Source organism: Megascapheus bottae, chromosome 2 (genome assembly GCF_031878675.1).
Source record: "Megascapheus bottae isolate mThoBot1 chromosome 2, mThoBot2.hap1, whole genome shotgun sequence".
In the NCBI taxonomy this organism is placed as follows: domain Eukaryota; kingdom Metazoa; phylum Chordata; class Mammalia; order Rodentia; family Geomyidae; genus Megascapheus; species Megascapheus bottae.
The window spans coordinates 35,107,080-35,122,168 of record NC_143510.1 but is presented as its reverse complement, the minus strand read 5'-3'; the positions used below and the strand labels follow the sequence as shown (position 1 = coordinate 35,122,168).

General features: G+C 37.6%; 1 protein-coding gene and 1 long non-coding RNA gene across 4 annotated transcripts in view; one reads left to right on the top strand and one right to left on the bottom strand.

Annotated features, from left to right (window-relative positions):
• Tafa1 (TAFA chemokine like family member 1) overlaps window positions 1-15,089 on the bottom strand; it is a 421,871-nt gene that overhangs the window by 30,271 nt on the left and 376,511 nt on the right. The gene's annotated exons all lie outside the window — the stretch shown is intronic.
• LOC150066664 (uncharacterized) lies at window positions 7,838-14,252 on the top strand. Its single transcript, XR_016533522.1, has 3 exons — window positions 7,838-7,921; window positions 8,050-8,097; window positions 13,862-14,252. It is a non-coding gene; the product is annotated as an uncharacterized LOC150066664 (long non-coding RNA).

Genomic DNA, 15,089 nt, shown 5'->3' with positions numbered 1-15,089 from the left:
CCAACCTTTTCTCCTTAGAAGTTGATTACTTTTGTCACAGTAACAGAAATCTGACTAGTACGGTTGTTAATTCTCTCATTTGACACGAAGGCTCAGACTAATAAATTAGATTCTCAAAATAATGCTGAATGATGTTCAGATATATACAATGGCCTGTGTGGAAGGGTGAAAGGTGAAATATTGTTACAGGCCCGCAAGGAAGGTAGGTCCTCTAAGTATCATGAGAAATAGCTGACTACTCTACTTACTCTTTCATTGAGAGGGGTAGAATGGTCCCAAAATAACCCCTTACGAGGGGACATGTGCTGATGACATTTCCCTGACTGGACTCATGCATTCTTTCTTTTCCCATGGGAGCACACAACCTAGAATACAGTCCCTTCCCCCAGTGTCAAATTTCCTTGTGAAAATTCAGCACAATGGTATATAAAAGGCACACAGAACTGTGCCCCAGACATACCAGGTGTTCAACAAATATCTGTTCTATAAACCTTTGTTTACCTTCCCCCTTCAGGGCCATGAGCTTTCCTCTTACCATTCTACCTGCTTCCTCCTTTCCGCTAATTTACAATATGACAATCTGTCTTATAACCTTGGCTTCTCAGAAGTGATGTCCCTCACTTATAGCAGAAATAATTTGTATTCCTTGATAATAATTTGGTTCCTTTGAAGGAATCCCAACACTCCTCTGCACAGAACACAAGGTTGAAGCCACTCTCTTTTGCCCTTGCTTTTCTTTGAGACTTTTACTTCTATCAGCCTTTGACATTTTTGTGGCTGCACATATGGGGGGGCTGATAGAAGAGAGGGGGCTGGGGGGGAGGGCGGATGAGGAAACTTTAAAGCTTATTCACCCAACTGCTGAAAGGGTGGATGATGACTTTGTGGGGATGAGAAAAGGATTGATAATCAGAGTTCCTTGGGGAGAGGATTTCCTTTCCCATTTTAAGAGACAGAGTCAAATGTGAACAATGCAATATTGGCTATGGCAGGGGCAAGCTGTAGATTGCTTGTGGCTGTGTGCTTGTGTGGGCCAGATGAAACTAATGAAGTCAGCTGGAAGTCCCAGCAGCAGACACTAGAGGAACAAGGTGGCTGTCATGTTTGGATCCTGGTTAAAATCCTAGTAAAAATGCTCCCGGAATCTAGAGTCTAGGGAGGTGTCTTATGGTGCAAAAGCTGGCCAAAGCACTCTACCTTTCTGGGAACAATCTGTTAGAGCAATTCAGGTGAGGATTGCAGCCTGGGAGCCCTGCTGGTTCACAAAACAAAGCCCTTGCCATTAGCTTCTTTCTAGCTGTGCCTGGTGAGAGGAGACAGACAAGGGCAACTTGGTTTTATATGCAAGATTGTTCTGAAATAATGCCTGTGACAATCTATGAGGATATACAAAGTCGATGGCTGAAAAGATCTACACTCTGCCTCTTACTTGTTGCCCATAAAAGACACTCAAATGTGGATATGAATCATTTTCTTGTCCCTGTAGCCAGAATTTATGCATTAAAGATGTCACTCTCAAAAGCAGCAGTCAATTAAGTATGTACTAAAATTTGATGTGTGTACATCTGATTGCTTTCTCCTATAGTTAGGAAATTTATCCAACAAGGTGATGATGATGATATAACGATAATGAAATAGCCAATGTCATTGTCATCACTCTCTTTCTACTTAATCATTCTCTTTGCATTGAGGACTTGGTTGAAGTATTAAAAGTAAACGCATAAGGCTATTTTACTGGCTCAGTTTCCAGAATCTATAGGCCCTTCCTCGGGAAATATGACCACTAACTTTGTATAAGAAAGATCTCTCAGGAATGACTATCCTTCAGCTAGTGAGAGAAATCTTTTCTAGTTAAACCTCACCATATTAATATTTTTAAACCTCATCATATTAATATTTTTAAAGGACACAATGCAGTGGCATTTAGTACAGTAACAGTGTACAAGCATCAGCACACTAGTCCTAGAACATTCATGATCCTGGAAGGAAATTCTGCATTCATTAAATATCCTATTTCAGCTGTCCTCAGACTCAAATCACCACGAATCTGCTTTTGTTTGTCTCTATGGATTTACCATTTCTGGATTTTTTTTTGCCAGTCCTGGACTGTGCTCAGGGCCTGACCACTGTCCTTGGCTTTTCTCAAGGTTAGAGCTTTACCACTTGAGCCTCAGCACCACTTCCGGCTTTTTTTCTATGTATATCGTACTGAGGAATCGAACCCGGGTCTTCATGCTTCTACCAAGCATTCTACCACTAGGCCAAACTCCTAGCCCCCATTTCCGGATATTTTATATAAAGGAAGATATATGATGTGGGTTTTTGCATCTGGCTCCTTTGGCCCCTAGCTTATTTTTTTAAAGTGCACTTATAGAATTTCTCATGGGTTCTTACCTTTGTGTGGCTAAAGAGTATTTCATAGCTAAGCCACATGTTGTTTAATATCTGTTCATGGATGGACAAGGAGTTGTTTCTACATTTTTTGGTTATTAGGAATAAAGCTGTTATAGGAATTTGTGTGAGGCTATTGCTTTGAATTGTCTTCTTTTGGGTCTTGGAATCATTTTAAGGCTTGATTTCCCATCATTTGTTGGGGAAAATTTTAGATCTATTCAAGACTGGCATGGCCATACAAACACCTTCTTCAATATTATATTTCACATGATTAAGCAGAGGTGTTTGGTTTGGGTAGGTGAAGGTGGCTGAGCAAAGTGAAATGGGAATCAAACAGAATAGTGTATAGGTAGAGGACTCTGGAGCCTCTCTGAGTTAGGCTAACATCTTACAACCTGCTATACCGGCAACATTTGGTATGGTATCTATTAGTATGACTGTCCAAATGCATCTGTGTTTCCAGGACTGTGTTCCTACTCTACCCAGCTACTTAACCTTCCTCCTGCCTGATAGGGTTGGGACATCTGTATCCCACTCAGAATATTTGGTTGCAGTAGTTCAGCATCTGAGTATCTGCTTCATTCATTGTCTTTTCCAAAGCATAAAAATGAATATTTCAAATTTATTTTTCCTAACCTATAATAAAAAGAGTAACACTACTCCTTACCTGTGAAATGCAGTTAATAGTAGGACTAATGTAAGACTTAAGTTACTAATCTGTTTACATTACTTAGAACCTAGCTCTTCATTTCAGTCAACCTTTGTATCATTATTGAGTACTCATTCAACACACAATAGCACAAGGGAGATTTAAAAATGCAAATCAAACCATGTCGTCAGCTTGAATAAAGACCTTCACTGTCTTTCTACTTCCCTGGATCAGGAAAGAATTTTTATGTATTCAAGCTCTGAGTGATTTGCCTTCTAACGCCACAAAAGTATGTTGACTCTATTTTTTCTAGCTTTCTGTCTTTCTAACCATGCTGGTTGCCTTTCTGAGAATAGACCAAAAGTTTCTCTCCCACAATGGCTGCTCCCCATCAGCTGCCTTTTAGTAAGAAATCAAGATTTGGTTAAGCGAGTCATGCCACTGTCAAAATATAATAAGAATGACACAGTATTTATTTCTAAAAACAATATTACATAAGAAGTTTCCATGGAAAAACTGCTTCACATACTTTCTATTTGTATCATTTTGGCCCTAACAAAGAAAATGAGTGAATTAATATAAATGATTTCTATATTTCCATTTTAATAATAGGAATCACTCTCTTTGGGCCTTTACTAGGTAAAAGGCAAAAGATGGTTGCAAAGGTGCAAAAGAAAAAAATGACTTGTAGGCTTCAGCCACTACATGTCAAATATCTTTTGTTGGAGACACAGTTTCAAGGCTTCTTTCCCCAGTAAGCTTAAAAAATAGCTCTGGATCTCATGTAGGTCCCTGAAAATCACTCAGTCTCCCTGGCAGCCACCCCTCCCTACACTACTTCAAATTTTTCCTTCTGCAAGCTGGGTCACTAAAATGTTTTTTTTTGTTTTGTTTTGTTTTGTTTTGTTTTTTAATGCACATATGCAAACGCGCGTGCACACACACACACACACACACACACACACACACACAGACCCCACAAAACTTGTAGAGATTTTTGTGAGCCAAATAGACTTTTTTTTCCTCCTAATCTGCCACTTGAATTAGCCTTTAAAGGAAAAGAAAAAAACTATCTTTGTACCCTTATGTGGTATTGCCAAAGGATTTCTTGGGCGCTGTAGCTATTGCATTGTGACCCACGGCTAGACTATTTTTTTTTCTGCTTTTCCTTAAAATTAAACAGAGAAACAAGAACAGCAGCAGCAAGTTGGTGTCAGCGGCTCGCACCAATACTCCTAGCTATTCAGCAAGCTGAGATTGAAAGATTGCAGTTCAAAGCCAGCTTACCTAAGGAAGTCCATGAGACTATTATCTCCAACTAACTACCAAAAAACTGGATGTGAAACTGTTGTTTGAGCCATGAGTGAAAAAGGTAAAGGACAGCACCCAGGTCCTGAGTTCAAGCCCCAGTACTGGCACAAAACATATAAGCAAACAAAAACCAGCAACAATAAAACACAAAACTCTGCTTTACAGATATGTAGGTTAATTTAACTTTATATTTTTTGTGTCAGTCCTAGGGCTTGAACTCAGAGCCTGGATGCTCTCCCTGAGCATTTGTGCTCAAGACAAGTGTTCTACCCGTTGGGCCACAATTCCACCTCCAGAATCATAATTGTGTGAAACCTCAAGAGCCACCACGTGGGATCAGTGATGTTATTATGTAAAGAGTAGATATTCAAAAAGAAGAGGGTTAAGTAACAGTCGAAGTTTCCACGTATTATATAGAGTAGAACCAGGATTCAGTAGAACCCTAGTCTTAGGAGTCACAGCCTATACTCTTAACTATTTGATGCTGGAAAACTGGTACCTGTTACCTAGTGTTCAAATCTGTAGTGGCTCAAATAACAATATAATCTGTCCATTTAATGGGTGACTGACTTTAGCTGGTGATTCTTTCTCAGTCTCATATGACACTGTAGTTAGATGCTGGTTGGGGACTTAAACTATCTAAATGTTTCACTAGAAGGGACATCCAAGATGGTGGACTCAGAGCTGATGACAGTTGAGGCTAAGTACCCTGAGGCTGTCAACCTATACAACACTTCTCCAAGTGGTCTGGGATTCTCATAGCACCGAGATTGGATTTTAATTGGAAGCATTCCAATAAAATATTCCAGTACATCAGAGGAAAGGCTAAGGTTTCATAGGATCTGGCCTTGTGATTCAGAATAAGACATCTGTCATACTCACTAGGAAAAGAAGCACCTGGCAGAGAATTTGAATTCAATCCCCTGGAAAGAACAATCGTTTCTATACATACAGAAGGGAAGAGGGATAGGTGCCATTTTGGCATCTATCTCTTACTGTGTTTTATTTCTTTCCTTATTTTACTCATACCTAGTTATTGGTTCTCAGTCACACAAGTGATGCTGGCTAAGAATGTAAGCTTTGCTCCTCTCATGTAGGCATGTCCTCTAGGGGACAACTTAAGGTATCCTTTATACAAACCACAGACATAGTGATATTTGATTTGAGCAAGCCTGTTGCTTGTCTTTATTTGCTGGAGGCAAAGTAAGGTTCACTATCATTCTGCTTCAAGAGGCAAGTAGGAAAATCCTGCAGAATCAACAGGAGCACTTCAAAGGAGCCTCTTAAGTCTCAGTCCACAGAGATCACTTTCTCCTTTAAGCCTGCGAAGGAAGTTTGTTGGGTATTGCCTAACTTGCTTTGATGTAAATTCCTTTCTGGGTTTCCTTTCTTTCTTGATCCACTTGTGAGCCAGGGGAGAATGAGTCTTTTATACCCTCACCATCAAACCTGAGTTACTTTAGATATCTCTCCTGGAGCGATGCCTCCAGCAGTGTGGATTCAGGATGGGATTTCAAATGTGCACCCTAATCCACAATGATTGAGCAAGGTAGTTGCAAGTGAGTTAAAAAATTCAGTAAAAGCCATTAAGGACACATTGATATGTGCACTGTGTGTACATTTTAGTCTAACTTGTAACAATTAAATGGCCAGGTAATAAGGGGATGAGTGGAGTTCGAAGAGATGGGGGAAAATATTGAAAAGGATGCCATTAATCAAGATGTAGTATACTCACAAACTGTCCTATTGAATTGAAACCCCTCTGTACACTTCTTGAAGATTTAAAAAAAAAATTAAAATATAAGGCCAAGAACACCTCATGGATTAAAAGTTCATACACAAAGCTCTGAAGTAGTCAACTATTCTCACAAAAACCGCATTTATTATTCATTGGCGCTGATGACTAATTTTGATTTACTAATTAAAATGACTACCATGTGAATTCAGAGAAATGATACAGAATATTTTCCTTTGTTTAAAAACATGATCTTGCCCACCTGCAAAATGTTTCTCTATTCTCTAATTTACCATTTTTCTTCTTCAGAATGTGTTTTCGTATTATTTCATATAACAACTTTTATCATCTCTAAGTAGGTATACAAGAGAGTTGCCATTCAACAAAGCAGTGTGTGAATACAGTGAGTCTTGATCAACACCTCCCCTTTCAACATTCTCTTCCACCCTTCCCAACCCACCCCTTTCCTAACTGATCATTATTTTTAAGGGTATATTAGATTATTTTGCCATTTAACAAGGCAGTTTTTGTATACCATACATTTTATCTGGGTCATCCCTTCAACATTTTCACTGCCTTTGACCTAACCCTTCCCTTTTCCCCCTGTCTTGATTCTGTAGTATGTTACACAATGAAATTTTAGTTTTGGGTCGGATTGAAGTCTGGGCCTGGGTGCTATCCTTAGGCTCTTCAGCTCAAGACTTACCATCCTACCCCTTGAGCCTCAGCCTGCCTGGGGCTGGCTTTGAACCATGATCCTCAGATCTCCTGAGTAGCTAGGATTATGCGCGAACCATTGCGCCTAGCTTATAATGAATTCTTAACTGTAGTCTCCTCTCTGCCCTCCCTTCATTCCTCTAACTCTCATTCCTCTTACTCCCATCCTTGCGAGTACCCATTTTCTGATAGTTATTTTGTTGGGCTTTACTAGTTATAGGCAAGACAGCCTTGTGAATATTGTCTCTTGCTAGGTATATTCAACTGATGAGAACTAGTTCACTCAGGCAATCTAGAAAGTGGTTTCGTAGTTAGAAGTCTCAATGCTAAACCTCCCTGGAAATTTTAAAGAGGGAGACAAAGAGAGAACATCAGTTATCCCCCAGTGCTGATTGAAAGTCAGATAAAATGTTTCATAATAATCAATTTGTATGTACAATTGGAACTGGGAAAATTGAGAGGGTGGATAGGTTTGGGAGATATAGGGGATAATTATAAAAAGATACATTGCACTCATAAATTGACACTGTTGAATCCCTTTAGACAACTATTTTAAAATAATTAAAAAAAAATAAAAAAGAGCACCCATTGAGTCCCCTCCCTCCCTTTTTATTCTGGTTGTCACTTAATCACATGGCAAACGGTAACACTCAGATCTCAGAGGAACCAAGACTCTCAGTATGATTTCTTCAGCAAAGTTCTCTGAAAACCAAGCTCAACTGAAATACAAAATGATCATTTTTAAAATCAAGTGCTATGTGCCAGAGACACTGTCCTTACTCCTTTACATGCTTTGTCTAATTTTACTCTTATGATGTAGACTTGTGCTAGGCCACTAGTGCAAGAATGGTAGAGAGTTATAAAGAAGCTTAGTTTTCTGGTAATGAAAAGTAACTTAAAAAAAAAAACAAAACAAAAACCATCCCAGGGGTTGTGAAGGGCCATTATGATCTCAGGATCAGGTGTGCCTTCCATTCTTAGGCTAGATGACCTGATCTTCCATCTGTTTCCTGGCAGCAATAAATGGAAGAGAGTAAAGTTCTCACAGAGTTAACTTTCGATCTAGAATTCACAAGCCTCTCCTCCCTGAGGGAGATTGGAATGCATAATTTCAGGTATGCAATGTGATACTTAATACAACCTTTTAGGATTTCCATGGAGGGAGAAGAGGAAAATGATATCGGATTATCAGCTAGCAGACTAAGAGACAGAATTAGAATTTCCTTTCTTATCTCTTTTCTAGAGAGGAGGAACAGAAGCTATCGATGAGAAGACCTTGATCACCAAACTAGTAAGTGACAGGTCCGAAAATTTATAGCAGGTCTGATATTATACATTGATTTCCTACTTACAACTGGAGAATGTCCATTATTGGCCCTAATATTAAGACTAAACCCTTGAATACACATAGCAAATAAGATCAGAGACCTAAACTGAACCTAGTGTATTTCTAAAAGGGAGAATCGGAGCCAACATATCATTGTATTTCACTTAGTGGGTTGGAGGCAGGGACCATACAGATTCTAGATGCTTCTCCACCCTTTGTTCATGAAGCGCAGAGGCCTGGTATTCAGTACAGGAAAATACCAGACACTTGTAAAAACAATGTTTTATCCTGAAGTTTGTGCTTATACTTGTCATTAGTTCAAGATCAACATTGTGCTGATACTCAAAATTACAAAGGCTTTCCTTAAAAAAATACAAATGAAAAAGATTCCCTCTCCTGCCTATTTCAGATGCTTACTATTAAGAAAGAAAAACAGGGGAATTCTGTGTTTAGTCTTTTGAGGAACTGCCATACTGCTTTCCATATTGGTTGAATGAGTTTGCACTCCCACCAATAGTGTAGTAGTGATCCCTCCTGGCCACATCCCCTCCAGCATCTGTTGTTATTCGTTTTCCTGATCCTGGCCATTCTAACTGGAGTGAGGTGGAATCTTAGAGTTGTTTTGATTTGCATTTCTTTTATGTCCAGAGATGTTGAGCATTTCTTCATGTGTCTGTAGGCCATTCTTATTTCTTCTTCAGAGAAGACTCTCTTTAAGTCTTTGGCCCATCTTTTAATGGGATAGTTGTTTCTTCGATCACTTTTGGAGAGATTCAATTTTTTGAGCTGTTGCTATATTTTAGATATGAGGCCTTTGTCCATTGTATGGTTAGTGAAGATCTTCTCCCGCTCTGTAGGCTTTCTGTTTAATTTGCTAGCTATGTCCTTTGCCATACAGAAGCCCTGCAGTTTGATGCAGTCCCACTTATCCAGACTTTCTCTGATTTGTTGTGTTTCTGGGTCCTGATTAAGAAAGTATCGACCCGTGCCAAGGAGACCTAGTGTACCTCCTATTCTTTTTCATAAAGTTTTCAGTGTCCCTGCTTTTACCTTGAGGTCTTTGATCCATTTGGAGTTAATCATGGTGCAGGGTGACAAAGAAGGATCCAACTTTAGTTTTCTGCCAGCACCACTTGTTGAAGAGGCTGTCTTTCTTCCATTCAACCACTAGCACCACGATGTTCATTGCAGCACTATTTACCATAGCAAAGATATGGAACCAACCCAGATGCCCTTCAGTTGATGAGTGGATCCATTTGTAAGGAAATGGAAAGACTTAGAAAAAAAATCATATTAAGTGAAGTAAGCCAGACTCAAAGGAACATAGGCTCAATGGTTTCCCTCATTTGTCCTAATCAGTAGAAACCTTGGGCTCTCCTAGCAGAGATTTACAATAGAATAAAACATAGATTCATAAGGCCATTCATCTCTTTTTCTGTCCCTTGGCTATCTCTCATATTGTTACAGTATTTCTCCTGGCTATCTCTCATATTGTTACAGTATTTCTCCTGGTTATCTAATATATTGTATATATGTGTATTTGCTTATTTGAAGTCGGATAGGGAAGGGAGGAAAACAAGATGAGGGGCTGGGGTGAGGGGAGGGAAAATGGGGACCAAAACATGAGAAAGGGTATCAATGTATGTGAAGTAATGCACCTTCTATCTGGTGAATATAATGTAACCCTTCTGTTAACTACAATAAAAATATATGAAAAAAGAAAGAAAAACAGGAAAATAACATATGGTGCCATGGATATGGAGAAATTGGAATCATTGTATACTATTTGTGGGAAAATAAAATGGTCCAAGTGCTATAGAGGATCCTTGAGACATTAAAATTGAATTACCACATGACATAGAACTTTGATGATTGTAAATATTCTCATAAGAATTAATAACAGCATTTGTACATTTATATTCATTAAAATATTGTGGTAGTCAAAAGGTAGGAAGAACTCACGTGTCTCTCAAAAATGAGTAGATAAATAAAATATATTACACACACATTGTGGAATTTTAGCCATCTCCTCAAAAAGAAAATTCTGACACACATTGCTGTGTGAATACCACTTGAATACACCAGACACACATAGATAGTTCATGATTTCGCTTGCATTTGATTATCAGCAGTAGTCAAGTTCATTGGAATGAAAGCAGCTTGTAGAAAGAGTAGGAGAAGGAGATGCTAATTGCTGTATAGATTTGGTTTGGCACTATGAGAGAAGTCCTAGAGATTTCACAAAAGATACTAATGTACTTCACATGCTGTAGTGAGCCTCACACTAGAAAATGTTTAAGATGATAAATTTTTTTCCATATATTTTTTATTGTAATTAATAGAAGGGCTACATGATATTTGCCAGATAGATGGTGCATTAATTCCCATACATTGATACCCTTTCACATGTCTTGGTCCCCATTTCCCTCCCCTAAGATGGTAAATTTTATGTGTATTTTGTGACAGTTAAAAATAGCAAAAAATAATAGAAATTTTATTATGTTTCTATCACAATATGATGTCATTTTTTCTTTCATTTGCCAAAATAATTAGTAGTGTCAAGAAATCTGTATTTTGAAAGCTCTTCTAACTCATGGCTGCAATCAGACTAATGTACCTTTCACAAGGGTTAGTCAGAATCTTTCTCCTTTAATACTCTGCTCATAGAGACCTTGAGGATGAAATGTCTTCCTACACTAGTTATAGTTCTTTTTTAAGTCGGAAAGCAAAAAATCAAAATGAAGATAAATGTTGTATATACTTCATTTTTTGTTCTCCTCTACAAAATAAATATGAAAACATCACAAGGAAGCTATCATTTGAACTCCAAAGTTATTTATCAGGATTAAAAACTCATCTATAAATAAAGATAAGAATGAAAGACCACTAAAACAACAGAGAACCTCAGCAAACACTCTGGCTGATTCATTCATCTGTTTCTTCTTTCATTCATGGAGAGATCAGATGAATTCAGAGAAAGAAGGGATGCAGACTGTCAGAGAAGCAGCTTACTCAGTAATTCTCTCTGTAGTCTGGCCTCCCTGGGCTTTACTACTGTATCTTAGAAAAGAAAGCCTCTGTGACAGCGAAGTCTCCACTGAGTATTCTAGAAAAAAGACTGGTAAAGAAAAATCGCTGGTTGAAACAGAAGGAGGCTGGTAAGAAGCAAACAGCAAAGCTTCTTCATGATTCTTCACTATTTGAGAGAGGAAAGCTAGCTTTAAGAAAACTTAATTGTTTTTTTTTTGTTATTATAACTGGAGACTCACAGGAATCAGTCTCTATACGAAGCTGGAATGTACACAACAGCAAATATTTCCTCTAATGTCTGTTATTTTTTGGTGCATGTTTTTAGTTTTACATGATGTGATCATGATAGATGAGTATAACATGGACTATATTTAAAAATATACATAAATGAGGATATGCCTTCCAATTTTGTTTTTCCCATGAGGTAGCTGATTAAAATGTGTTGATACAGGATAGATCTTCTCAGACTTAATTAGGTTTCAGAATGGAAAGATTGCTAAAATGTATCTTTCTGGGCCACCCCAAAGACTCCCATTTGGTAGGTATTAAAGTGGGGCTCCCCAAACTGCAATTTTAACACTTTTGTGGGTGGTGTTGATTTTGCTCATTCCAAAGCAGCATTATGTGTATCACTATTCTGAGTACCACAGAGTTTTGATTTTAGTATCCTTTTATACTCTTAAATATTGTGGAAAGTATAACTTTCATTATTGATATATATCAATAACTGGTGAATTAGAAATTAAAGGGAAAATAGTTAAAATGGTTTCAATTCAACAATAGGAACCTCATATGTTAACATAAATACACCTTTTAAAGAAAATAGTTATACTTTTTTTAAAAAATAGGAAGGATACAGGTGTGTTTTACAATTTCTAGGTCCTTTTAATGAATGGGTTAGTACCCCAAAACTGAATGTTCATACTGCTTTGTTGTGATGTGGTACTGCTTAAAATATATAATAGAAATAGGTTCACATATATATGTAGTAGAAAATAGGAAAAGAATTATATGATGATACTATATTATTATAATAGCTTTTGAAGATAACTGTGGCTTGTTGGTATTCAAAATGCAAAACATAGCAGTTTCTTAAAGTTAATTAATAAATGCAGTTCTGAAACCAAATCAATGGAGTACTTTCATATATCTTATACTTTGAAAGAGCTATGTGAGATTTTAATATGAATTGTTCATTGGAAAATATTGGTTCACTGATTTAGAGACTTTGGAAATGTTTATATATTTCTTTGGATAATGTATAAGCAACCGTATCTTTAAAAGTAACATTACCAATCATACAGAAAAGATTTCAAATATTGAAAAACTGTCAAGTTAAAGTTTTTCAAAATTTTAATTTTTCACTTGAGAGTGTGAGCCTTATCAATGTCAATAAATACTATCACTTATTTTCATTGGAAGTGACATTTTTAATTCTCTTTTCTTTACTTTTCTTATTGTTTGGGAAAAAAAATCAAGATAGCAAATCTAAATAGTTAAAGTTTTGTCGATTTTTCATTAGAGTGAAACTAGTGTTTCATAAAAGAGGCAGCTAGTCCAGCTTTCTATTTTAGCTATATATATATGAGTGTATATATACACATATATATTTTGTTACCTGGAATATTTGTGAGCTCAGGTATTTAAATAAAATTAATTTCGCTTTACTACCTTATTAGTTATAGTCCATGTAAAATTGTAATTGCATTGTTTTGCTAGGAACAGGTGAAGTGGTACTTGGCATACCTGTTCTCTGCCTTTATTACCCACCTCCCCCCAAAAATGACAGTTCTAACCATCATTGTTTCAAAAGTACTAGTATAAATATCAACACAATGGGGAGAAGTTTAAAAAATAATTGTGAACATGCACAAGTGTTAGAAGACCACATAACATGTAAGAAACTATTTGTTCCAGAAGACAATAAAACGTACACATTTGTGGGACCTCCTGGCTGGTGGCTTAGAAGCCTAGATTGCTCTTTGTGCTTCGGTGACTCTTTGCCATCAGGCACGTTCCCCCCTGGGAATGCCAAGTGAGGTGGGCAGTCTAGAACCTGAGGACAATTCCACTGCAAGGAGGAGCTCCCGGAAACTCCCGGTAAGGCATGTGTCTCAGGACACCATTGGCTGATGGTTGCAACAGGAAGGCACAGTTTGCTGCTGGTGGTATGAGGTGGCTGTCATTGGACGATGTGCTGTATATAAGAGACCACATTTTTGAATAAAGTTAGATCTGCACCTTGAGTCTGGTCTCCGGAGTCTGTGTTCCTAGGATTATTTGTGGGCTCCACCACCTCTTCATTCCCTTCTGAAATGTCTGAGAAGGACCCCGACAATGACACACATTAAAAAAACTGAATTGAGGGGCCGAGAGTGTGGCCTAGTGGTAGAGTGCCTGCCTAGTATGCACAAAGACCCAGGTTCGATTCTTCAGTACCACATACCAGAAAAAGTCAGAAGTGGTGCTGTGGCTCAAGTGGTAGAGTGCTGGCCTTAAGGAAAGCCCAAGGACAGTGTCCATGCCCTGAGCCCCAGAACTGGCAAAAAAAAAAAAAAACCTGAATTGAAGATATGTTGATCAAGATCAGTGGTAAACTTAGATTTGAACTTAGGTTCAAGTAGGCATCCAAAGTTTTGTCCTTGGCCTCCAGAACTGCATTCCATGCACTGAACTATGATTCAGTCTATCTCTACAGGTCACTCTGCTTACTGGTGATCAGATGCACCTGCAAAGAGGGACCCTAAGCTACTTCTCCAGATCTGGGACTGTCAATCACAGAGATGCCACTCTTGGTGAAAACCATCAATGACAAGACATGCCAATGACCAAAACAAGCAGAAACATCTGCAAGAACACAACATTCTGTATCTCCATGAGGTTCATTTACATTTGATCATATAACCTGTTTTTCTTTTCTTTCTCTTCCTTTTCCTTTTTTTCTTTGTTTCTTCCTTTCTTCTTTCTCTTTCTTTTTTGGTAGGGGAACAGTTTGAAACTAACAGAAATTTCAACATTTCCAGAAATGAACACATCCTTCCACCTCACCAGTATATCAGGATCAGTGAATCACATAATGAACCATAAGTAACCGGGTATGAAAAATTAAAAGACTATGAATGTGGTTATTTTTTTTTACTTTTTTTCAAACCTAGATATCTTAAATAAGGGAAGAAATTCACAGTATTTGCTAAAAAAATTAAAAGATCTTGATGCTTTGGGGCTGTAATTAAAAACATCCAAACTTTGCCATAGAGGACCATTAAGTTTGTCCAAACCTTTCCTGACAATGGAATATTTGGGAGTTAGGTCACATTTCTGGGCAATTGACATTCTCTCATATTTGCAATTAAATTCTAAAGTTTTCAAACATACTCTGACCTACTGTAACATTTCCATCTTCTTATAAGTTTGAGAATGACCTTCCTTGGGTTAATTGGATCCCAAAGGGTCTGCATTTTATAGTATTTTATTTCATTTTTGTCCTTCATTTACTGTCAAAATTTAATGGAGCTAAGACATCATAATAAACTGATACTTCGTTTTAAATAAATTTAAAAAAATTGACATGCCAACAACATTGGGTAATACCACAGTGGCTCAGAAATACTGTGGCAAGCCGTGAGATGAGAAACCACTCACTCATTTATCCAAATACCTATGAGTTATATCTGGATAATCCTCTCAATGCTTAACTTGTTATAAGGATTGCTCCAGCTGACAACATCAAACAAGAGTTCTTTTCCCTGATTGAAATGGCATTCATGTTTAGTACCTTGCTGTGTGTATGCACTGGATTTATATAAGGCAGAAGTCTAACAACTATATAAAAATTACATTATAACAAGGGTGAGATATGCACCCCTTTAAAAAGAAGAAAACTGAGGCTGAGAGAGATGAAGAAACTTTGTATAAATCACAGAGCT